Raw genomic sequence first — 25,596 nt, 5'->3', positions numbered from 1 at the left:
TAAATAGGGAGTCCTAGGGGAGGCAGTGTAGAATCTTCATCAGACTCCATGATCATCTGGTGACAAGCTGCACACAAACAGCAATTTCTTCTAGCCTTCTAAAATCTGTTAAGTGGCTTCATGAACTGTACTAATGATACAACCAAGGGGAATCAGAATGGGGCTCTGTTTTCTTACTTCCCATTAAAGGGAGGAATAAAAGGAGATGGAGACAATGAAATGAATAAAAACGGACCTCATGAATAAAACATGAAGACTGGAATCAAATTATACTAAGAAGGTAATGGGAGTGTGGTCTTCATGAATATCATGACACTCTCAATAATTGCATTCTGGTATCTATACATGGAAATGCCTACAACTTGGATTCTGCTCCAGAGAACGTCGAAATTAAGAACCCTGTCTTCTTTTAAAGTTCGAGGAGACTTTTCCTACAAATGCAGAGAGTTCGTTATGACAGCCACTCAGCCTGGGATGCCAACTTGGAAAGTGCCTGATGCCACCGACTGTGTCTTCTGCTTTTAAGTGAGAAGACTTAGTTCTTAGCACACAGGCTCCTCTTTCTTTCTTTTTGCCCATTCATAATCTTCACAAATAAAAAAAAAATCCCTCGCCCATTAATGGGATGAAGCCCAAGTGTCTTTTATAATAGCTTGCCTTTTTTTTTTTTTTATTTGCAGCAGGGATTTTGTTTTTTACAATAAAGTTTCAAAAATAAAAATAGAGAGAAATGGGTTGCCTTAATGCCAATCACATGGAAGGCTTATACAGGTAAAACATAGTAACTTCGAGGAGTGAGGACTTTAGAGCATTAAGTGGACATAAGAATGTCCAGACAAGTGACCAACCATTAATAGCCATGTGTTAATGTGGTGACACAACCCACAAAGGTCAGGCCTTCAGCACACTACACTCGCCCTAATCTATTTACAAAACGTCTGATTCAATTTGCTTAAAACACAAGTTCATCCACCACCTTCCCCAACAATTCATCAAATACCTTTCTGACCTCGTGAACATCATGACGCATGCATGGTTAGCAGGATGGAGTTTGTGGCCAAAAGGCCAGCCTTAAATCACAACTTAATGCTGATACTGTAAGATCTTGAGTACATTCTTTTTATTTCATTTTTTTAAATTTTATTGTTGTTGTTGTTGATGATGATGATGATGTTTATAGGGCAAGATTTTTCTCTCGATAGCCCTGGTTGTGCTGAAACTTTCTTTAGAGACCAGGCTGGCCTCAAACATCAGAGATTCACCTGCCTCTACCTCCAAGTGCAGGGATCACCACATCTGACTCCTGAATAAATTCTTAATCTATGCCCAAACCCCTCACCTTTGAACCAGGCATTAATAATAAGGCCTCCCTTCCAGAAGTGATAAGTAACAATGCCTGAAGCTTAAGAACTCTAGGTGTCTGCTGATGACACAGCATCATTATCATCATCACTGACCGCTGATGACACAGCAAATTTATCATCATCACTGACCCACCTAGGCTCAGACCAGGAACTAGTCTTACTGTATTCTATAACATCTTTTCAACAGCATCTGATAGGTACACATCTAGTTTAAAAGTGGTTATGTGTAATTTGTTTCATTTCACTTAGTTCTTACCATCTTTGTTTCATATACCATCAGGCCTACCGCACTCATCCTGAAAACTGCCTATTTTGGAGCCCTCTCTAAAGCTGTTTTGCAGTTGTCCACAGACAGGTCTGTGGTGCTTCTGCCTATGACCCTTAAGGATGTCTGGCCTCTACTTCTCTGCTCAAGGTGCTTAATACACAAAGCCATCTAGTGGGCAGTCACATGTGGTCTGTTGTCTCCAGAATGGACAGGCACATGGGCTCTCTTACCACCCAAATGATAAAAACATGATATACTGTGTGTGCCCAATTCCAAACACAGGAATCTGCTCCAGCTGAATACACTTTCAGCAGTCCTGGTGTGAAACTGAAAAAGAAGTTCTATATTCCCTATATAGATAAGAAAGGTCTTAGGGACAATACACATAAACTGGACTTTTACGATCACAGCCCAGCTCTCAAGTAGACCCTTCAGCTTTTGTTTCTCACAACAGCAATCCAGACTTGCTACTGCTGATGCTTTCGAGAGGCCCCAGCGGTCCACCTGCACATCACACATGAAAGCCAAGTTCCGCAATCTGCACTTGCACAGCAGGTAACAAAGGCCTCAGATGCCTATTAATTACACAAATAAAAACTGTTGAAGCTGTGCCTGGGGAGCAGGCCAGGAAAGAGTTCAATATTCTACTGCACAACTGTGGTCTTCCAACCTCAGCCACAGATGAGAAACACTTTTTAAAAAGTGTTACACCTATTTCTCTTTCAGATGAATGCTTCTTCGAAGATAAAATCTCAAGCAATTTCTTAACAGGACTGAAAGGAACCAATTTTTGCTTAATTTTAGATTAACATTTATTCATAATATACCATGAAGTTTAATTAGAACTTAATGAGAACTGTAATTAAAAGTGAGATGATGTCAATGATTTTAAAAGGTTTCCTTTCATTAAAAAAAAAAAAATCTTCTTACCAAAAGAAAGAAAAGGTAGGAAGGAAGGGAGGGAGGGAGGAAGCAAGGGGCCCTATGTTAGATACTGCTTTTGGGTATCCCTTAGTTCAACTGACTATAAGCAGGTACCATTCACTGGGCGAAAGAAAATTCACTCCTCAAAGTTTTGACCAGAAAGCAGAGACTGGAGCAGTAGAGTGAGATCACCATAAGCAGTAGAATGACGTCACTGGTGAGAGCCAATTACAGATGGTAGGGAACAGACCAGAGGGATTTCCTGGGCTTTTTAAAAGTCATGGCTCCAATTCATGCCTCCTACCACATGGCCTGGTCACTTTCCACATGACCTACCTCCAAATACTATCAGATGGCTTTTTCTCGAGTCAGGAGGATTTCTGGGGCTCACCGACATGCAAGTAGCCTTCTCTGTGTAAATAAGAATTATTGAAGCAAGAGGGAGTTGGGCGCTCCGAGGAGACTTAAATATGAAACGATGTTTCAAGCTAGGTGGTCCCCTATTCTGATCCTAAAATGTGAGACAATAAAGGCAATCAGGGTGGAGACCACAGGGTTCTGTCCTGTGGCCTTCACCAACCCAAGAATCAGTTTTAACACTGAGGCAGTGTTAGTGATATGTAAGGCCAGTGGCACCTGATCAGGAAGATGGCAGAACAGAAAGGTCAGATGCCAACAGGACTCCAACCTCTGCCCTCACTCACCACTGAAGAGGGAGCTACAGGCAAACAAAACCCCTACTTGCTCATCAGAACCCAAATGTTTCTACTCTGGTGAGGACTAGTAGTTGAGAGTAAAAGCTCTGTGTGAACTGAGTTGGCTTCGGTAAGAGCACAACAATCCAGAAAGGAACTGAAGAGTCAGGAAATGCTCTAAACTTACCAATAGCAGTGGCAACCAAACAGTATATGAACCAGAAAAATATTAAACAGGAAAAAGAACGATTCAAAAATGACACTCTCCAAGTGAATAGGGACTAACTTAGGGTTTCTATTGCTGTGAAGAGACACCATGGCCATGGCAACTCTTATAAACAAATCATTTAACTGGGGCTGGCTTACAATTCAGAGGTTTAATCTGGGCTCCCTGACTGAAAAAAAAATATACGAGAGCTGAACCACAGTGCTCAGCTGCCTGCTTCCTGACAGCAGATGCAACGTGACCAGCTGCCTCAAGCTCCTGTTACTATGCCATCTCTGCTATGATGCACCCAGGAAGCATGAACCAAAAGACACCCTTCCTCCCTTCCTTCCTTCCTTCCTTCCTTCCTTCCTTCCTTCCTTCCTTCAGCTGCTCTTCTCCAGGATTTTGGCAAGGAATGAGATAAGTAACTAACATACCAGGCAACATGGATTTTGAAAAATAATGAATTGGAATGACTGCCACACAGGCCACAGTACATTCACCTGTTCATGCTAACTGGCCTGCATCTGCCCAGGTCAGGTTAGCCCTCATCTTTGTGGCTCTGGATATTCCAAAACCATCAACTTCTAGAATGATCGATTTCTTGAGCTGAAACATCAAGCTGCTTTGCAGCTCAGAGTCTGAAAACCCAAGTCTAGAATCTGTTGTTTTAAATGAGTGAAAAAGAAATACATTTCTACTCCAATATCTAGTTATTCTAAAAATACAAATCAAAAACAAGTGAGACCACTGGCCAACCTTACACACATACACATCACTAGTTAATCCGCATGCCATGTTTTCTGCAATATGCGCACATTACTCACATTTAGTGCATGTAAACCATGCTACCATTACATAAGGTTGCCATTTTGTTCTCCTGACATTACCTGTCTCCAAGCTCTTTATAGCATCATGATTTTTAGGAATGGGAATGCCCTATTCTATTAGGGCTGACAGTACAGATAGCATGGAGGAGAGTAGGGTGGCTAAGCCATGGGAACAGCTGTTAGTTGGCCACTTCTGGTCTATGTGTCTTACAGTCCTATCTTTAACAAAACTTACCAAGGGTTGAAGTTCCCATTACCCAATTACTCTGCAGTACTCTTGACTTACTTGATCAAATTTCAATATAGAATAAACATCTATCAAGTGTGCCCCTATGTCCATCCATCAAAAGTTGTCTTACCTTCCTTTACACAGATTTAAAAAACCCAGATTCCTTTAATTTTAATATTTGTTTACTGGGATATCTATCTATCTATCTATCTATCTATCTATCTATCTATCTATCTACACACATCAAATTGCCAAGGTCTCATATCTGATTACAATTCTTCAAGGACACAGACATTTGTGTTTGGTCAGATGCCTTTAGTGAGAGATGTATGACATCCCGTTTGGGACTACATGCCAGGCCAGCAGTTTGAACAAAGAAGTAATGAAAGAAGGAAACTAAGAGCCCAAGATCAGACACTCTGACAACACCCGAAGCCCAATGAGCAAACTCCATTTACATTCCTTGTGCATGTTTTACTTTCAGACAGTACACAAGGTCAAACTGCTAGCTGTCAGTTACAATAAGCTTCTAAACTCCTGGCCAATTACCTGGTTAATAACAAAAGACAGGGCTATGACATCATTACTGTTATAATTAATTTACACAGATCAGCTTCCTGTTAATCAAATACATCTTTAAAAGCACTTAATTATTTTTTTTTTCACCTACAAAGCAACATTTCACTTTGGTTGCTGAAATGCAATCTTGCGGAATTCCACATGAACGGCTGTCAGGCTGCTGGGAGACAGGAAGGACAAAAGGCTTCACAGGGACTCATTGCTGCACTAGAGAGCGGCTGGCCCAGGCACAGTAAACAGAAGCACAAGATGATGGATAACACAAGGATTCTTAACATTTTCAGAACATAAAAGTTGTCAGGGGATGGGGGTGTTAACAGACAGGCTTAGGGGAAGAGGAATGGACCAATCCTCTCTGACAAAATTGTATCTAATGTTGGCAATATCAATGCACACCTGTACAGGGCAGTACAGTTAAGGGCATGGTCCTCAGCAGGAATTCCACAACACGCTGACCAACTGGCCTTGGGAAAACTGTCAGGCTTTCCCCTGTACCAGGATAACAGGCTCATTTGAGTTTGGAAGGACCAAGTGAGAGATCAATCACACAGCACACAACCACCATTTGAGAAGTGATGGTGGTTTACGTGCATAAACAAATAAATTGGGAGACCATAAGAAAAACATTGGAAATACTTCTGAGTATTTTTATAAGATGGTGGTGACTAAGGTTTTCTAAGAATCCTATCCCACACTTTTAAACTGTATCACGAGACTCAATTATACACATACCTTTTAAACAGTATAGTACATGAAAGTGGAAGCAGAATTATCATTTTCTATTATCGTGCGTGTGCATAAAGGTGTTGGGGAGGAAGAGCACACAGCACAGTATTCACATAGACATTAAAGGACAACTTTATGCAGCTGGGTTTTCTCTCCCCCTGGACATGGGCCCCCAGGACTGACCTCAGACTTTCATGGCGAACATCTTTACCCATTGGGCCACCTCACCAGTCCCATAAATTACTTTTTAATTAAAATACACTGTATAATAAAATCTCAAGCCACTCTTTGTTAAGGCTAGCCAGTACTGTGAGAATTTAATGACCCTTCCTTTATAGAGATTAAAAAAAAAAATTCTCATGATGTCAGCTAACAAAATTTTCCCCTCCTTTAAAAAGTGCTATTGGCTATTGGCTCAACACCAGTGATCAGACTATATTTACACATGAAAAGTGACTGAAAAATTGAAGCTACTAGATTTTGCATATAATCCTCAGTGTTGTTCCACAACTCTAGGTGAGTTGACGCCAACTCCACTTCTGTCCTGTCAACACTTATGACTTTCGGTATCAATCATAAGCCAGTTCTTCCTCCCACAGACCACAAGTTTTAGGGTAATGAGAACTCATTAAGTTTCCCTACTGACAGCAGGTTTTAAACCAGGGTGCACATGGGGACAAAATGCAAGCATACCGTGATCACGCCCTTCTAGAGGACTTAAGGACTTCTACTCTCCTCTTTGCTCTAACCAGATCTCTTTGTCTATCCCGAGTCAGTAGGAAAGTGCTGCCCACCACTGCCACCCTTCATTTCATCTGTGCATGAACGGATGCTGAATTATTTATGGAACTGAATCAGCTCTGCACAAAAATTAAGTCAAGTGGGAAAAGCAGTCAAACTTCAAAGACAGGGTCTGGTCCTGCAAAGAACACAGGACATCTGTAAATTACCTGTGATTGGGACAGGTTGGAGATTTTTGCCTATCTAGCAATAAATAACCCCATTCTCTTTTTAACAAGAATCTGTGGCTCACCCCATTTAGTGTGACCTTCAGGGAAAAGATGGGCTTTCAGTCAAGGGTGAAGGACAGCGAACTTGGAGTAACAACTCTGCCCTGGAACTCAGACCTGAATAGAGAGCCTAGCACTAATGAAATTGGGATTGATACAACTGTCATTTGAAGGAGCTCATCAAGGTGGCCAAGACTACACAAACCCAGAGAGCTTCCCTTCTCAACGACTGTTACTGAGGCATGGCCATTTGGATTTTCTATTGTATGTGTGCTTGTCCGCATGGGTCCCAGTAAGCTTCTTTTCTTTAACTAAATTACGTGGATCATATATATTAGATAGTTTTGCTTCTGTTTGCGAAGCTGTCAACCCACAACACCACACATTTACAAAGGTGCTCACAAGCAGGTTTATTTCCAGCATCGCTATCTCCTTTAGACTGACAAAAGCTCTAGCCCATAAGAGAACCAGGATATGGAGGTGCAGTAGGTTGTATCTCAAGAGACTATTGCAGGCATGGTGTGCTTAGAGACAGGGGAGCATAGGACAAGGATGCAAGCAAGAGCAACTTTTGCAGGAATTTCTCTGAAATGTTCACGCTCGTTGAGTACTGAATGACAAATGTAGTCTTAAAAGGAAAAAACAAACGGTCCCACTTGTGTCTTTATTTGTCTATTTATACCAAGGCAATGCTTTTAAAAGAATGTGTATTAGTAATTACAGAAGTGGTTTTCTACTGCATCTCTGTGTCTCTGTTCTTCATGGAAAATAAGTCTAGAATACACACATCAATGAAGTGTCCCTGGATACAAAGTTCTACCTAGAACTTCATGGCAAACATTGCACTCATCCACTAAAAAAAAAAAAAAAAAAAAGCCAAGAAAAAACTGAACAAGGGGAGGGTCTGGCACTTTCCAGAGATTCACCTATTTAAGTCTCCCTTTACCCAATGCATTACCAAAAACACTTCTCTAATGTTGGTGCAGTCAAGGTATGTGTCTGAAACTTCATGAAGAACATGACTGTATCAATCTATACTGTTTAACTGGCTAGTCCTTGCAGAAAGCTACAACCTCCAAAGGCAAAGCAATCAACAGCAGCGTGGGCACATGAGGAACTGCTTCAAAACTACACAGAACCATGCATGCATGCATAGGAAAGAGCAAAACAAGCTTTAAGGTTTCTATGGCAACTAGACACTAGGATAAGCACTGTCCTTAGGCAATGAGGGAGAAGGTGAAATGATTCCCCCACCCCACCCTCCAAAACAGCAGCAGCATCTCACAAAAAGTAAAGGATGGAAATTGAGAAGCCTAACAGGCCTCTTACTAGTATAAAATTAGCATACCTTGAAGGGAAGAAGAAAAGTTGTGGGAAAAAGACTATATGACCAGTACATAGCCTTTCTATAGATGCTCAAATTTGGAACAACTCATTCATTACAACACCCCAAAGTACAAAATCGCTGGTACCAGCAATATGAAAGGTGTCAAAGTTTGAGTGTTGCCCAAAATACTTTGTTGGGGGGGGGGGGGGTGTGGAGGTGTGGAGGGCGGGAGGAGGAGGGACTAAACAGGATTATGCATAGCTCCAAAACACATGTACAGTACATATTACTTATAAGATTGAGGTCACTGTAATATGTATAGAACTTTCATTCATTGCTATCCTAATACTGTGACTCTGGATGAAAAGGATGCCACTTAGCACCATGGGGAACAGCTGAGGGTGTAGGATCCCTGAAGTTAGTCCGGAGGGGTCAAGCATGGCATGTTGCCTGGGACAGACCACATCCTCCCTCTTGCTGAGCTCCTCTTTATCCACTAGACAAAGAAAATCACACTTACTTCCTAAGGCTGTGGAGGAGAATGGATAAAAGAGCATAGCACATGAAAGCATGTAGTACACCACTGAAATTCGGTTTTCATTTTCCCTTCCTGTCCATAAAGTAATGAGACGTCTCCCCGTGGAACCGGACTTTATTGCTTTGTAATTATGATGTGCATGTAACAACGTCCAAGAAACTAGATGGTAAATAACACCGACATGCAAGCCTGAATGCACACACTGTCAGTTGGCTATCATCTGGATCCCAAAGGGCGCTTGCACACTATCTATTGCATCTCAGAAATATGACACATTTACTTTTCTGAATACAGCCAGAATTACCCACCAGCTTTGAAATATCATCACCATGATGCTGCAAGCAGCAGCTGCGTGATTGAAAGTGACTCCCCTCCCCCACTCTCCAGCTGTCCCAAGGAAAACCCCCTCAATGTGTGAAAATGACAGTATTACTACTACCACCACTAATAATAACAAGCTAACAAATGGTTAGATTTTAAATTATTTTTCTGAGGAGTCATTATTAAATTAACTTTAACACCCCACACACACACACACACACAAAATCTACTTCACCATATGAATGAAAACCAGATGCTATCAACCAACAAAAATCACTGTGGGTTGTATACATAAGTATCCTTCTTTTGTAGACTTTGTTTCTCTTCCTCAGTCACTTAAGAGACTGAACAAAAGTTGAAATCCTAAGTAGCTTTAATAGTGGTACAGCTGCCACAGTGCCAGGGATTTTTAACAAGCTGTAGGGTTTGTTGTTGTTCTTTGTTTTTCTGCACAGAATCCCATTTCTATAAAATATGGGACAAATTGAAGACTGTATTTGTTTGGGAGCCTTATGTTTTGTTTTTAATCATCACCCATGACTCTGTATGAGAACCCAGACATATGCTTACCCCAGAGACAAAGCCAGCAACTCTGCAGGGCAGGGGATCCCCAGTATCTAGACTCCTACCATCCCAGTTTTAGGTACGGCTCATGGTCCGAGCTCTGCCTCTGACAGTGAATCATACGCAGGCCCCCTCAGAACCCCACTTCTCTGGACACATTCTGGACCAGGAACCTGTGTACTCCAATGTCACTGATCTTAAAGCCTCCCAGCTCTTGAACCTTCTGGGTAAATTTCTGCTTAACAGGCTCCAAGTTAAAACAAAATAAGTAAACAAAGAAACAAACAAAACTGAGAATCACTGCTTGGATGCAATAATGGCAACATTAAAGAACAGCACTGTTAATGGTTCTTCACAATAATTTTAATGTATTTGTACATAAGTACATAACTTTTTATATTTGGTTCCCTACCCTCATATAATATACTACAAAGTAAACAAAAGTATGGTCTGCTATGAATGCCTTTAAGCATATTCCATTCATACACTCACAGTTAAATGTAGAAGCACGAAAAAAAAGTAAGAACTTTGACATTTTTTAAAAGTTGAACATACTAGTGTTCTATTGTAAAGCATATGTATTGAAAAAAATTACTTCAGGGTTAATAACATTTTTATGCATTTATTTACAGAAGCATCTTCTATAACATAACAGCTTCACATGACACATCTGACTGTATCAAATGAAATTGGCCATAGGACAATCAAAGATAGTTTGAAGTTAATTATCTCTAATTTGGAAACTATAAAAACAATGTCTAGAAATCACTGATTATGAAAGAACTAATGTTTTTCTAGCAAGCTGAGATGTAATTTTCTCCAAGTGTTTGCTTTTTCCTAACAGATTAGGAAAGTTTTGGTTCAGCATCTCCATCACTTAAAAAGCAGTGAACACGTAATAAAACAACCTAGTACATAAAAGATGGAAATTAGCCGGGCGTGGGGGTGCATGCCTTTAATCCCAGCACTTGAGAGGCAGAGACAGCCAAGGCTACTCAGAGAAACCCTGTCATGAAAAAAGAACAAAATCAAAAAAAAGAAAAAAAAAAAAAACAAGACAACAACAACAAAAAAGATGGAAATTAACAGGGCAGTCAGAATTAAATGCTAAACATTATTTCTTCCCCTTTCAAAAAGAGACATTACCTAACATATAATGTAGTAGTAACAGTTAACACAGCATCTCATTTAACTAAGGTAGCCTCTACTTTACAGGAGAAATTAAAACTGGAAGGAAGCTAATCTGTCTATGGGGCATAATCAATACACAGAGGGAGGAAGAATTCAAGCAGGGCTTGCCTGACTCAGAACCTCAGCTATCTATCTTTCTTACACAGAAAATAACACAACATTAGGAGCCTCTGGAAAAAAAAAATCGCTTCATGATGGGACAGTATCACTTTGGTGGTAAAGTTAACTATTACGGATAGAAACTGGTATCACAAGTGACATATTTACATGACAATGTATTGCCCATAATATCCTGGAGTCTCAGCATGGCCTTGGCACCAGTGCTCTCTAGTCAAAGCTATGAGTTACATAGGTCACCATTAGTCACTGACCCTTTTCAACACTGAAATGAGCCTAGACACAAGAACAGTAGCTTCAGACCCCGAATGATTATTTCTTCCTCTAGGTGGACCATTGGAGAAAGGAATAGTTCTTAGAAAATGTTCCATGTAGCAATTTGGAGAAATAAAATAAAAATCATCCCGTTGGGAGCCTGTCCACTTAACTGTGACCCTCCCAATGGTCATGAGCCCTTCTTTGCTAAGATGGAGCCATACCATATATAAGGACAAAAGCTAAGGACAGAAACAGCACAGCTTTTGGTGGCGGGGTGCTAGCCACCACTGTATGCTTCTTTGCAACTCTGGTCTGGCCTTTACCAAACTGCGGGACAAACTTAGGTATAACTAAGTTGAAGAAACAAGAAGGCCAAAGACCTTTAAACCACCTTGGCATAATTTCTAATAGTTCATTTTCTAAAATACCACAATGTAAATAAAATTAGTGGCAGTACGGACTGCTGTAACTTTCTCGCTTTGATATGGTTGTTTGCATAGGGTCTCATGATGTATCTCTGGCTGGCCTCTGAACTTAGGATTGATTTCTCTTGCCTCAGCCTCCTGAGCATTGCCGTTACAGGTGTGAGCCACCCGTAATTATCCTGTATCTAAATTTTCACTATTCATAAGTAGTTGGGATAAAAGTCTTTGCAGCAGTCATAAAATCATGCACTCCAACCGCTCTCTAACCCTACACCTCATCCTTCCTCCACGACCTGTGCGCTTTCTTCATGCAGGTCTAGTAACTTATCTTGGAGTGTTTTATATGGGTTATTACTACCCACTTGTTTTCACATGTTAACACTTAGTACTATGAAATCACAGTTAAATGATTCGGCCAAGATTCCAGATCTAGAAAATAACTCACCTTACTCCAACCTCATTATGTATAATTCCATAACGAGTGAGTCCTTTTTAAGCTATGTTATCCGTCGAACTCAGCACCCGGAAGTGCTAGAATGGACCGAAAGGCTTGCTCAAAGGGGTATGACACTAAAATCTGTACTGCCAACAATTCCCTTAGAAGATGCTGTTGATGGACAGCAAACCCAGGACCAAGGCATGGGCACCTGCTCTCCTGGAATGTACCAGAACACTAGAAGATCCGAAGCAGAATCAGTAATAGAAGCAGGAAGAAGGTAAATGAGGTTAGGACGTTGGGACGAAAAGTAGAGGGGAAAAAAACCTGGCGCCACCACTCCCCCAAGAAAACCTGGGTGTCATGAAGCTACTGAAAGGAACTTTTATAAGAGTCTGACAACTGAATCTTAACCGTGCAATAATTAGATATTACAGTTTTATTTTTTAAAAATGCCTGTTTTGGAAAAACGGAAAGGCATGTGTGAAAGGAGAAGAGGTGAAGTCCCTCGGGTGTATGTCTGTCCTGTCAGTGGTACAGACAGCCTTACAGAGGTTAGGATGGGTCTGCGTATAGAGACAGAAGTGGCCGCCCCTCCAACCACCTGCCACTGCAAGCTCTGTGCAAGCTGATGCAACTTCTCCTCAAACTTCCTGAAGTCGGAGGAAGCTCGCAAAAGCCTATCGAGGCAGCCTAGATCTCCATGAGCCAGGGAAGCGGTACGGGTGTGACGGCCCCTGCGACCCCATCCCGGCCGGCCGGAGGGGAGAAGACCTGGAACCGGCTGCCCCGCATCTCCGCCCGGTCCCAAAGCAGCACTTCCGCCCGGCGGACCTTGGCTGGCCCCATAGCAGCGCTTCCGCCCGGCCCGCAGCGGCCCGGATCTCAGCCCCGGCCCGGCCATCGCGGGCCCGGGAAGCCGCAACACACGCCGCACAAAAGCGATGCCACACACTCAGCTGAAGAGACGCGGAAACTCACTCTCTCTAAGACCCGCTTGCGTCCTCACGTACTCCCGCGCTCGTGCGTCACTACGTCTGGACGCCGAATCCGGAGACTCAACTTCCCGAACGGACGCCGATTCCGCAGGCTCCACTTCCGGCGGCCACGGGAAAGGAGCGGCAGTCTGCGCATGCTCCTTGCTTCGTACTGCCTTTTCGGGTTCCTCTGGCTAATGCGTAGCGCTCATCCTGTTCAACCCTTAGCAACTAGGGTGTCCTGAGCTTTTACAGCCATAACTAACTAATAATCACTTACCACGCGCACAGCGCATGAGTCCCTATGGCCAGCTCCCTCAAGGCCAAAGTTTCTTCCCGGTGCAGTGCAGTCTACCAAGTGGACAGTGGAGACAGTAGCTGTTCCCAATGGGCCTCAGGAGAGCTGCTTATCCCAGAAAGTAGGCCGGCGAAACAGGGCCACGGTGTACATTTCAGTCCCCAAGCACAAACACGAGGCCACGCTGCTTAGCCTGTTTACTGCTTTAAGGGCTCGTGGGAAAAGGTTTTTGTGACTTAGGTCATTTGATGCAATTTTCTGCTTCTAACGTGGAACCAGTTTCATGGGCAGGTTCTTCTAAAGGCAATGCTGCGTTTGTGTCCTACAAGTAAACGATGTTTGGTGTAATTGTTTTTCTAGTAATTAGAGGAGAGCTCCACCTTTTCAAGGCATGAATTAGGTGCTCGTATATTTACCAAAAGGCTTAGTAGCCACGTCTAGTTAGCATATTAAAAACTTCCCCAGTCCCCCAAAAGTTAATCTTCTATTATATAGCAGAAGAACTCCTCCTAAAATTTTTTGCCTTGTAGTTGGAATTTAAATGAAAAATTCCCACACTATTAGAAGATATAGATGAGAATTTCTTTTATTATTGTTTTATTATTAGGTATTTTCCTCATTTACATTTCCAATGCTATCCCAACAGTCCCCCAATCAGTCTCCCCATCTCCCCTACCCACCCACTCCCACTTCTTGGCCCTGGTGTTCCCCTGTACTGGGGCATATAAAGTTTGCACAACCAATGGGCCTCTCTTTCCACTAATGACCGACTAGGCCATCTTCTGATACATATGCAGCTAGAGACACGAGCTCCGGGGTACTGGTTAGTTCCTAATGTTGTTCCACCTATAGGGTTGCAGATCCCTTTAGCTCCTTGGGTACTTTCTCTAGCTCCTTCATTGGGGGCCCTGTGATCCATCCAATAGCTGACTGTGAGCATCCACTTATGTGTTTGCTAGGCCCCGGCATAGTCTCACAATAGACAGCTATATCAGGGTCCTTTCAGCAAAATCTTGCTTGTGTATGCAATAGTATCAGCGTTTGGGGGCTGATTAGATGAGAATTTCAAGTGACAAAATTCTTAGCAAATTCAATAATGAATTCTTATAATTTAACCCCTTTCAGGTAAAAAAAAAAGGGGGGGAGGGTATGTAAGTCCAAGACTGACATTGCAAAACCGCATTCCTGGAAATGGAAACCAAGTGAGTAGGGGGAACTAAATTGCATGTAGAAATATATCTCCTTAGAAAGAAAACATTAATGCAATTTCTCAAAAGGAGAGGTCTCTCTATTTGTTCTTCTGACCAATTCTATGCATCCATTCTATTAATATACTCTTGCTTTATATTCTCTGTCACTCTACCCCTTTCTATACGTACACTCTTTTTGTTATTACCATAAGTCTTTAAATGCAGAAGTGACTTTAAAAGAGCCGCAAATCAAGTCTTAAATCAGTAATCTCAAAAAAAAAATGCAATTGTAATTAGACAGGGCTTAGGAATGTTCTTGGGGAGCAGGCTGTGATGGTGAACACCAATGACCCCACAGTTTGAAGGTAGAGACAGGCAGATTGGGAGTTCAAGGACAGCCTCAGCAATATAACTTCAAGACCAGCTTAGTCTATATGACATCCTAACTCATAAAAAGTAAAGAAAAATATTTTAATCATATTTTAAATATGAGTAAAATGTTTCATTGGCATATAAGAGGACAGAGAAAAAACATTTTTTTTAATGGCCTCACCAGACATAGTGGCAAACACCTGTAATCTCTCCACTTGGAAAATAGATGCAAGAATATCAGGAGTTCCCATTATCTGGGTAATAATTTCCTAGCCTAAACTTTAATAGAGGGACAGTCAGAATTCTTACATGTAAACAAAGCTTAAAATTACTAAAGACTCAAAGCCAGACTAAGTCCTCTAACGTTTTTGTAGAAAAGCACATCATTGTTACATTACCTTGTAAAAATAATAATTTTTAAGTTCTCAAAAGTATTTTACTTGTCAACTAAGATATTATTATGCATATTCCATTTAATATATGAAATATATTTATGGCATGCAGTTTTAAATTGTATCTAACCCTTGAGGGACAAGCAACAATTCTTAGCCATTTGACTCAAATTAATGTTCGTAAAATATGGTGCCTGTGTTGAAACTGCGGGTTTGGTTACCTCCTTTGAACATTTCATAACTGGGTGGAAACTAGCAGGAAGGCAGATAGACATTCCCACCTTCCAGAATCCACCCTGAAGGAGAAAAGATGCCATACAACAACACCGTGCACCAAAAAACTGGATTATCTTGTAAAGGAGGAGTTTGTTTTTATCTCTTACAGCTTCTAATGAATCAAATATATTACACTCAAACTGGTTCAAAAGATGGGTTACGTTGATTAAAGATGTCTATCATCCTTTTTATGGAACAACTTTCAAATTAGATGATTCGTCTATGAGAACTATAACAGGGCAAAATTGGACCAAGTGTCATGATAAAATTATCAACACTTAATAGTATACTACACACACACACACACACACACACACACACACACACACTAACCCTAAGAGACTTATCATGGCCATAGAAAATAGAAGTTACGAAACTAAAAGGTTTGTAGTGATGAAAAAAAAGATTTCACTGTGATAAGATAGCCAAAACATTAAGAAGAGACAAGAACTGTAAATGTCCACATATCCAACAATATAACTCTAAGGTCATGAGGGTAAAATTGGTAGCATTGGGAATTTAGGGTGTATCCAAATGTTAGAGTGCCTGCCTAGCAGGCACAAGGCTCCAGAGCTGCACAGTGGGGTATGTCAGAGGAATTGAATTAGGAAGCAGACAGCAAAAGTCTAATATTTAAATACTCTTAACAATGGGTAGGAAATTAGACTGAAAACCATTAAGTATATAGAAACTGCAAAAAAAACAATCTACCAAAATAGTAAGTGCAGACCACTCTACTTAATAACAGCAGAATTTATAGCTAATTTAAGATATCTGTTCTCCAGGATAGCCCCATATGGTGCATCATAAAACAAATGTGAATAAATTTAAAATGAATGGCATCATACAGGGTTTCCTTGATGGTGACAATGAAATTAAACTAGGAATCAACAAAAGAAATACATTTGGGAATTAAAAAATTTAGCCACTGAGTAATGCCTAAAAAGGTAAAGAGAATTAGAGAGCAGTTTTAACTGGACAAAAAGGAAATACAGAGACGTCCCAGTTCCATTAAAGTGATGATGTTGACCCACTTTAACAGTGCTGCTTTAAAGCAACATAGTGGGAAAATGTCCCAATAGCTTAGCTTTAGGAGTAGTTAAAAATGAGCAACACACACCAAACATAAAAGACGAATTAATACACATAAAAATGGAGAAAAAATCAATAAAAATTAAAATATGATTTTAAAAGATTCAATTTACCAAAAGGAAAAAGAAAAACACACTAAATGTCCCAAACGAGGCATGAACTGGCTACATCACCCAACCCATTCTACAGGAATTTATGTGACAAGAAACTGCATAAATTTATGTTAATAAGGTAAGTGTTGTAAATAAACTAAACGAGATCTTTGATTCAAACTGACAAAACTTGTTCAAGAAAAAAAGACTCCATTTTCTAGGATTGTTAGAGAGACAGAGAGAGAGACAGAGACAGAAGAAAAGAAAGGAAGAAAGGAAGGAGGGAGGGAAGGAAGGAAGGAAGGAAGGAAGGAAGGAAGGAAGGAAGGAAGGAAGGAAGGAAGGAAGGAAGGAGAGAGAAAGAGACAAAGAGGACAGAGCAGAAAAGAAGAAAACTATGACCTGGGTGACCTAAAATATCAGCTACACATCTGTTCAGTTTTAGAGGCTGCAAGTCCAGTATCAAAGTGTTGGCTGGACCATGTTCACTCCCTGTAAAACCTGGAGGAAAAATTCTTACCCCTTTCTAGCTTCTGGTACTTGCAGCAAACTGTAGTCTTCCTTGGTTTCACAGGAACACAGTATCTGTTTGTGTTAAGACATAGTGCTCCTCCAGAAGTGTGTGTGTGTGTGTGTAAGGTGCTTTATCATGATAACTTGATACAGTATATATATAGAAAGAGCTATAAATAATATTCTTCATATACATATAAAAGCTCCAAGCAAGATATTAGCAAAACAATATACATAAGAACAGTATAAACATAAGTTTGCTTTCACTTAAAAAAAAAGTCAATGTAAAACATGATAAATAGACTAAGAAAAAATACTGAGAGAAATGCAGACAATTGTGGCTTGTAAATTGTAGAAAGTTTGGGAGTATCCCCAAACTCTATTAATGTGTATGTGTGGGGAGATGGTGATGGTGGTGGTGTGTGATATTTGAATTAAGAGTCTATGCAAGTAAAGCCTTTATATTATTGGGATAATGGATGTTGTGTTAGCTCGGACCAAGAAAATTAGCTGTGACTAATAGAAAATCAGAATCATTGAGGTGCTATCTTCTGAGAAGTAGTTCCTCCCAGTCAGTACATGGTAGCCATGTTCCAGGGAGCCAAGGATGCATCTCAGGATAGCAGTTGATCTCAGTAATGTGTAAGAGTCTCCCACATATGGGTTTTATAGGCACCTGATGTTACTGAGTTTGGCTGAGGCTTGACTCCATATGGCAGGGAGAAGTTCCTGAAGAAAATTCAGGAGAGGCCATTGATCATGATATAGGCTCAGTTGCCATGCAGAATCCAGGATACTGTTGGAACCTATCTTTCACTCTCCTGTAATAATTGTCATCTCAAAGGTTTATTGTCTCTCTCTCTGGGAGTCTACTTTTCATATATTTCTTTGTGTATTCTCACATGACTTGGGGTGGCATTGGTCTTAGCAGTCTCTTTTATAAGTGTTAACAACCTCATTTATGGAAGCTCCTCTCCTATGACATAACCACCCTCCAGAAAGGCTGCACTTCCTGATAACATTGCCATAGGGGATTAGTGGACTGGACACAAAATTGCACTTAGTCTAACTTCAGAAGCCCCATTGTCATTATCCTATCACTGTTCAAAAATCCAAAGTTTCTTTTGAGACTTGAGATGATGTCCTAACTTTAGGTCTCTGTATTTTCAACAAGTAACTCCCATACCTCCATACTTCCAATATACACAGAATAAATATTCATATTCCAAACGTGAAGAAGGGCTTAGCAAAGGCAGATTAGATTAAAGCAAGACTTACGACTAACATCTAGTTGGGAGACACTCTTCCTGGAGTTGCATGTCACATACCAGGAGCATGTAGTAACATGATCTGAACACAGAGTGGCCTGGAGTAGACCCACCTCATGATTCTGCCTCCTGCAATACACTCTCTCCAGAGCTGGCTTTCTTCGGTACCTACACCTCTATATTCCTAGCATCTCTGACATCCCAGACTAAAGGAATTTGACATGTAAGGAGAGTGGGAAAGCTATAGAGTGTATGTTTAAAACAGATACTATTAAATCCTACTTGGGAAATAAGTGTCATTTAACAATGGAATCCAACCAATTAGCATGCTTTAGAAATTGTTATAATGGTCTTTTCTCTGAGTGTTATACAGAAATGTGGGCTTTAGGACTCATGGTTGTCCATTGTCTTGGATGAATATAGAAATAAGAACCCATCATGATTGAGTTATTTTTACAACCAATGCAAAACGTCTTATCAGAAATAAAGGATAGCCCAAGCCACAAGTAGAACATTGCCTTTACAAGACCTATGCTTGTTAATCATCCCAGTGTGATTATGGACATTATTGTAATTGCATCTCAATTTTCACTAATCAACTCTCAATTAATCTAATGGAGTGGAGGAGAAGAGTGGTAACAGTAAAATAATTTGTGTTACTCCACAGGTATTTTAACACACTTAACAATTTAATGTTTAAACCCCTGTTCATATATCAAGTGTTTCTTAATTTTCAATCATACCATAAACATTATTTCCTATATCGGGACATTAAACAAGAAAAAATTTTATTCTCCCATCATGAATTACATTTCCCTCCTAGAGAGTCATCTCCTCCCATGATGGAAGATAAGCCTCATCCTCTCTGACCCAGTGTCTCCAGGGAATAATGGTCCAGCATAGAATCTGTTAATCAAAGGCTATCTCTGGGACTTTGACTGGGTGCTTTCTGGAGGTGACAGACAGTCAGAGTCACATTAACACCACTACATGGTAGAGCTTCAGTGGAGAGCTTCAGATTTTGTGCCCACTTCCAATGCAGGGAAAATGGTGCTAGTAGAGTATCCAGGAGTCTCTAAGTTTTAACACAAAACTTGAACCTCTTCACTTGCTAAGATCTCCAGATTCAGACTATTTCCTTACAGCTCAGTGTTATTTTAGCAGTCTTAAAACTCTTTCTTTTACTCACTGGACAGTCTGTAAGATCTTCTGTGATTATCAGTATGACCTCCACTGTACAATTAAGATCATGAATTTAGAGCTTTTGTTAAAGTGGTAGGAGCTCGATTAAAGGGGGTACAAGTTAATTGTTTTCATTGTCTATTATCTCCAATTTTAAGTGCCTGCTATCTGCCAAGCACCAAATGTAAATAGCATTTTATAAATAAGGAGATAGAGGATCTGATAAGACTAGCTTGTGTGGTTTTCTCCTTCTTTTTTTTTTGTTTTTTTTTAAAGATTTTATTTATTTATTTATTATATGTAAGTACACTGTCGCTGTCTTCAGACACTCCAGAAGAGGGAGTTAGATTTTGTTACAGATGGTTGTGAGCCACCATGTGGTTGCTGGGATTTGAACTCTGGACCTTTGGAAGAGCAGTCGGGTGCTCTTACCCACTGAGCCATCTCACCAGCCCCCGGTTTTCTCCTTCTTACTATTAAATGTCTAGTCCTGGATGACATTGGATTGTATCAACCAAAACACCAGTTACTGTGTTTAATCAGGTGCCTGTTTCCACAGTTTTAATTGTTTCATTGTCTAAGGTGCAAATAGGACAAATATACTTACCAGCTGCTTCTGAATTATTTTCAATATTTTTTTCTACATTGTTTTCCATTTTAGGAATTTTTCTCTCTAACCAGTGTGCTGCAAAACCTTCAACTGCACTTTACCATGTCATCATCTCCAACTCCAGTTTAGAGACATCCCAGTTCTTCACATTCCCAGAGTTCCTATTTCTTTCCAATAATAAATGTTACCCACCACATTTTAATAATCATTGCTTTAAAAATGTTTTAATTTAAGCCACCGCTTCTATTTTTCTATCAACAGAAATCCCCAGGCTTCCTTCTCACAATAAGAAATTTTGACTTCCACTGCCCAGTTGCTTGTTTCATGTTCCATTGGCTCAAAGGAAGTGTCCTAAACCAGGTTGCTAAAATCTGGCAGAATGTGTCATGAACACTAAAGGCTGCATGAGAAAGAAATTCAGATGATACGCTCTTGGGACCGGAAGAGCTATGCATGTTCTTTCTGGAAAAAGTGTGTAAATGGAACTTGCATCAAAATCTAAAGAGTTGGGCAGTGTTTGCACTAATCAATGCTGCAGGGTTTTAGCTTTTCTGCTAAGATGTTGTCTGAAAGTGAGTTTAAGGCCTCTTCTAGGCAATTGTGAACATATCCAAAGACAAATGTATCACTACCATTGTTTGCTAATAGATAAAAATCCCTTCAGAGCGGTCTTTCCTTCACAATTTAATCTGATGTCCCTGAAATATTTAAATTGGGCCAGCGGAATGGCTCCATGGGTAAAGGTGCTTGCTGCCAAGCCTGCTAACCTGAGTTCAAACCTCAGGACCCATGTGGTGGAAGGAGAGAATGAGCTCCTGCAAGCTGTCCTCTGATCTCCACACACACAGGAGCCTCAGCACAGCACACATACACACAAGGCACAGACACATTAAATAACAATGGAAAATGTAAGGCTGCTTTAGAGATGATAATTCTGAGTGATTTTCAGTTCAGCGTTCAAATTCATCTCAACGGCTCTATCCATCCACCAGCAAATGGCAGCCAGAAGGAAGCCACGGTGGACAATATTGGTGAGGGCTTGGGACAACAGGCTCCGCTGAAAGTTTTGCAAAACATGGTTGAAGTTTTAATAGAGCTAGAAAAATAGAAATGGTGTGGTGGTGCAGATGGCCAAGATACCTCCACTCCCCCACCCCAGCCCCACCATACATTTAACTGCTGCTCCTTTCTGTTTTAATACAGAAGATTTTTGTGCCCTCACAGAATTTGTTACTTGAGACTTAACTCTTTAAGTCAAAGGATGTAATTTATCTAAGATGCTAAATATATAGGAGGACAAGTGCTTAATGTTTTTGTTTATTATGTCACAGGAATGCTAGCTTTTAAGTGTGATAATACAAATTGCAATGCTACCAATAATTTAAAAATGTTGTTTATAAATAAAGGAACACCGGCAGAAATAGCAGAGAATTCATGTATCTTTATAAGATGTTCTAAATGTTAATATCTGTTCTATTTTATTCATGCTGTCTCTATCACATTAATGGATATTGTTTAGTTACATGTTAGATGATGGATATTTTATAGTATATAATATAAAATATATACATATATAATAGTAATATGTAATGGCTATATGTGCACCATATATGTGTGTGTGAATGTGTGTGTGTGTGTGTGTGTGTGTGTGTGTGTGTGTGTGTGGTATGAGTATTTGAATATGTATACATAAATTCAGGAAAATGCTGTTAGCATATATACATACGATATATATATATATGTATATATATATATACATATATGATATATATCAATGAAAATTCTTAGATAGATAGGTTTGAATGTTTCAAAGTTTTTATGTTGAACTTCATCCCTAGCAAGAGTACTTCTAGGCAGGGCTTACTGGTCAAGTGGGACAGATTTTAGAACATGGCAGCTTCATGTTCCTGGATAAGCCAATATCATTATCTCAGGAGTAGGTTTGTCACTCTAGAAGTGAGTTGTTTTGGTTTATTTATTTATTTATTTATTTATTTATTTTGGGTTTTTTGAGACAGGGTTTTTCTATGATAAGCCAATATCATTATCTCAGGAGTAGGTTTGTCACTCTAGAAGTGAGTTGGTTTGTTTATTTATTTATTTATTTATTTATTTTGGGTTTTTTGAGACAGGGTTTTTCTATGATAAGCCAATATCATTATCTCAGGAGTAGGTTTGTCACTCTAGAAGTGAGTTTGTTTGTTTATTTATTTATTTATTTATTTATTTTGGGTTTTTTGAGACAGGGTTTCTCTATGCAGTCCTGGCTGTCCTGGAACTCACTCTGAAGACCAGGCTGGCCTCGAACTCAGAAATTCACCTGCCTCTGCCTCCCAAATGCTGGGATCACAGGCATGTGCCACCACTGTCCAGCAGTTTGGTTTATTTATAAAAACATGTTTAAGTCCTTCTTGTCCTGTGTTACTCTTTCTTGCCAGTGAGATACATTCTTCTATGCTACAATGCAGAAAAGTGGCCCACACCAGATGTCATGTTCTCTCAGTCTTGGACTTTTGATACTTCATAGGCCACATCAGATTTCTAGCTTGTGGAATTCAGTTGTAGCAGCACAAAGCAGTGTAAGGCAGACTACTGACAATGAGAAATGAGGCTATTGCTCAAACAAGTACCACCTGAACATGTAGAAAAGGATTTGGATGTAATAACATAGGCAGAGGTGCAAGCTAGAAAACATGAAAGACCTAGATTGGTGTGAATGGAGCTGTAAAGACAATGGCAGTAGGACTCGGGAGACAGGAGCTACAGGAAGCATCGACACTCTGCCAGGGATTTGTGACACCACCTTAGCCACCATGTTGGTACAATACAGAAAGTAAATGCCATTCTGGTGAGGCCTCCGAGAGAGCAGGGAGCAAGGCACTAGAACCCAGAGTAGAGACTGTTCTGTCTATAGAGCTGCAAAGAACCTAGGTAAAAACATTATCTGTGCTCCAGGATTTTGTGAATGGGAGAAGTTCAGAGCAATGAACTGTGTTCTTTGGCAGAAGAAACATATAAGTAGCAGTGTGGAAAATGTTCTGTGGTTTGTTTTGACCAACAATGATAAAGTGGGAGAAGAGAAGAAGAGAAAAATAAAAGTGAGAGAGAAATGACTAGTGACAGATACACACACACACATCACATACACATGTACACATACATATATGTATGTATGTATATATGTATGTATACTTTTCCCAGTTCACCTCAAGGTATTTTACAGACAATATGTGCCTTTGCATACAAGTGTGTTTGTTTTTAAAAGAACTATTTTTTTAAAGAAAAAAAATATTATTCTTGCTTCCAAAGGTAAATGTAACGTATTATTCTATTCTTAAGTTATCCACATTCAGCTGCTTTGGGCCCAGTTATCAGAAAATGTAGACAACTGCTCCATAGTCAACATCCAAGCACCCGATAGAATAGAAACTGGAGCTTTGAAAATGAAATGCAGATCGACTCTATTTTAGACCATTTAGGACACTGTAACTAAATATCATAGACTAGGCAGTTCTGTGGCAGCAGAAACGTATCAATAATGTTTCTGTAAGCTGGGAATTCCAAGATCAAGGTCCCAACAGAACTAAGGCCTGGTGAGAAAAAGCTCTCAGCATCATCCATGATACCCACTTTCTATTCCCTCATTTAGAAGGTCAGAAGCAGGAGCAAAAGACACTCCCTCTGGCCTTTATTATGAGGGCACGGGTTCTATTCATAAGGCTCCACTCTCATGGCCAGGTGCAGTCTGTAAGGCCAATACATTCTGTATTGGCTTTCAGCATTATGTGTTTTGGGAGCACACACATATTTATCCTTTGATTTAAGCTGCTGACATCACTCTTATTTTTTTATGCATAAAAGAGCAAAGCTCCTAACAAAATTAGATCCTATTAAGAAGTAGCCAATAACCTTAAATTTAATTAACTGAGTGGATACAATATAAGTCAAATAAACAACAACAAACAGCAAAAGACAATTATTAGCAAATAAGTAGACGGAGACAAGGAGGAGGGAGCTTTAGCTGGTCTATCTGTAACAGGCTATGAAAGAAGTTACTGTCCCATGAAGCTAGGAAGCTATTTATGGGCCTAATAGAAGTCTTTGTTTCTAACGCTTTTTCCATACATTGAGTAAGAAAGTACAGAAAATTAGAAAGTGAAAAATATATGATTTTCATCTCTACCGAGAGCTATGCACCTTGATGGAAGCTCTGAAATATATTTTTCTCCACCAAAGGGTTATGGAATAGCATTGAATTATTTCTAAAGCTCCTTTTAAATTTTGGGCTCCTAAGATCTAAAAGAAAAAGTAAATAGCATTCGGGTGGGGGGGAGGATTAAAGAAGATGGTAATATATAAAACTAGTACTGGAAGTAAGAGTTACTGAGCCAAAGGAAATGTAAACATTTGAAAGACGGGTAAGAGTCTTGTCTATCTGTCTGTCTCTACATTTATTAATTTATATTTTCATTCCCATTTTAGTTACTTTTCTATTGCCATGACAAAACACCATGACCAAGACAACTTACAAAAGAAAACCTTTATTAGAGTTTACAGTTCCTGAGGGTTAGAGTCCACAGTCAGTATGGCAGGGAACATGGCAGTGGGCAGGCAGCAGGCAGGCAGGCAGGCAGGCAGCAGGCAGCAGGCAGCAGGCAGGCAGGCAGGCAGGCCGGCAGGCAGGCAGGCAGGCAGGCAGCAGGCAGCAGGCAGCAGGCAGCAGGCAGCAGGCAGCAGGCAGCAGGCAGCAGGCAGCAGGCAGCAGGCAGCAGGCAGACAGGCAGGCAGGCAGGCAGCAGGCAGGCAGCAGGCAGCAGGCAGCAGGCAGCAGGCAGCAGGCAGCAGGCAGCAGGCAGCAGGCAGCAGGCAGCAGGCAGCAGGCAGCAGGCAGCAGGCAGCAGGCAGCAGGCAGCAGGCAGCAGGCAGCAGGCAGCAGGCAGCAGGCAGCAGGCAGCAGGCAGGCAGGCAGTCAGGCAGGCAGGTATGGCACTATGGTGAGAACTTATATCTGATTCCCAAACACAAGTTTAGAGAGATCTGTACACTGGGGACAGCATGGGCTTTTGAAACCTCAAAGCCCACCCCCAGAGAAACACTTTTTCCAACAAGACACACTTCCTAACCTTTCCCAAACAATTCCATCAAGCAGGGACCAAGCATTCAACTCAATGAGCCTGTGAGAACCAGTCTCGTTCTGAACCAACATAATACACTAAACAAGTACTCTATCACTGAACTACACCCACAACCATGAAATCACCTGAATCTTCAACATTTACATTCTCATATATGTATTAAAGTTTGGTAGTATAGGAGAACGAGAA

At 40.5% G+C, this 25,596-nt stretch overlaps 1 protein-coding gene across 1 annotated transcript in view; it reads right to left on the bottom strand.

Moving 5' to 3' along the window:
• The window catches only part of Rhbdd1 (rhomboid domain containing 1), a 119,511-nt gene extending 106,380 nt beyond the window's left edge, over window positions 1–13,131 (bottom strand). Inside the window, exon 1 of the mRNA XM_021173374.3 lies at window positions 12,992–13,131. The gene's annotated coding sequence lies outside the window, so the exon portion shown is untranslated. The remainder of the gene's footprint in view (window positions 1–12,991) is intronic.
• Window positions 13,132–25,596: the final 12,465 nt, after the last annotated feature.

Source organism: Mus caroli, unplaced genomic scaffold (genome assembly GCF_978045245.1).
Source record: "Mus caroli unplaced genomic scaffold, Mus_caroli_1 scaffold_1, whole genome shotgun sequence".
In the NCBI taxonomy this organism is placed as follows: Eukaryota; Metazoa; Chordata; class Mammalia; order Rodentia; family Muridae; genus Mus; species Mus caroli.
Note: the sequence above shows the minus strand (reverse complement) of the source record. Positions and strands in the feature narration are given on the sequence as shown.